This window comes from Elephantulus edwardii, unplaced genomic scaffold (assembly GCF_000299155.1).
Source record: "Elephantulus edwardii isolate Elephantulus edwardi_28Jun2011 unplaced genomic scaffold, EleEdw1.0 scaffold00008, whole genome shotgun sequence".
Classification (NCBI taxonomy): domain Eukaryota; kingdom Metazoa; phylum Chordata; class Mammalia; order Macroscelidea; family Macroscelididae; genus Elephantulus; species Elephantulus edwardii.
This window is the reverse complement of record NW_006399758.1, coordinates 33,320,402-33,321,416: the sequence shown is the minus strand read 5'-3', so window position 1 is coordinate 33,321,416 and position 1,015 is coordinate 33,320,402.

The window sequence follows — 1,015 nt, the reverse complement described above, 5'->3', positions numbered from 1 at the left end:
TCCAGAGTTGTGTTAGGAACAATGCAGAGCAGATAAACTTCCTTCCTCAAATTGCTTACATGATAGAGTATATGCACAGCCCATTCAAGACAACTGTTGAAAACATTTGTTAACAAAAAAGCCTAACCAGAGGCACAAATTAATACACCCACACTGAGAATCCAACTCTTCAGGGAAGGATGATGAAAATGTTGCCTTCTAGACCTTTGCATCTTTAATCATAACCCTCTTTCACTGGTAGAGTATGGTATCCTGAAAGTTCAGAAAGAGATTATTTACCCTTTGAACGTGGGAACAGAATTTGTCTACCAGAGAAAGAAGTACTACATAAAATTTCTGGTTGATGAAAAAGAACTCTGGAGTCTCTTGGTGGAACTTTGATTAAGTACTTTAATACAAATTTGGAAGGTTAACAGTTCAAGCTCATATAGTGTCATTTCCAAACTAAGGCCTGGTAATCTGCTTCCAAAGGTCAAAACTTTGAAAACTCCATGAAGCAGCTCTTACTCTGCATAGTTGGAGTGCCCATGAGTTGGAGTCTACTGAATGCCAACTAACAACAGCACTAAGAGTAACTCTAAGTTATTAGTGTATGATTTCACTTTCGCTCAGGGGCCAGTTATTAATTGTTTGGGACAATTTTTTGTTGTTGTTATGTGTCATTGAGTCGCTTGGAACTCATAGCAATCTTACTGTGCCAACCTCACTGTCTCAAACATGCCTATTCCCACTACCTCAATCATGTAATCAATCCATGTCATTGAGGGTCTTCCTCTCTTATACTGTCCCTCCACCTTCCCAAACATGATGTCCCTCTTCAAGGACCGGTTCCCCTTGCAACATGCCCAAAGTATGTCAGATGAAGCTTCAGAATCCTTGCCTCCAAGGAGCAGCCTGGATTCTCCCTCAGATCAGACACACCTTAGTCTCCAGCCTCTCGCTGCTCTTCAGTACTCTGAAGAGGTCCCTGACAGCTGACTTTCCCAATGCAATTCATCTCTTGATTTCTTGGCTG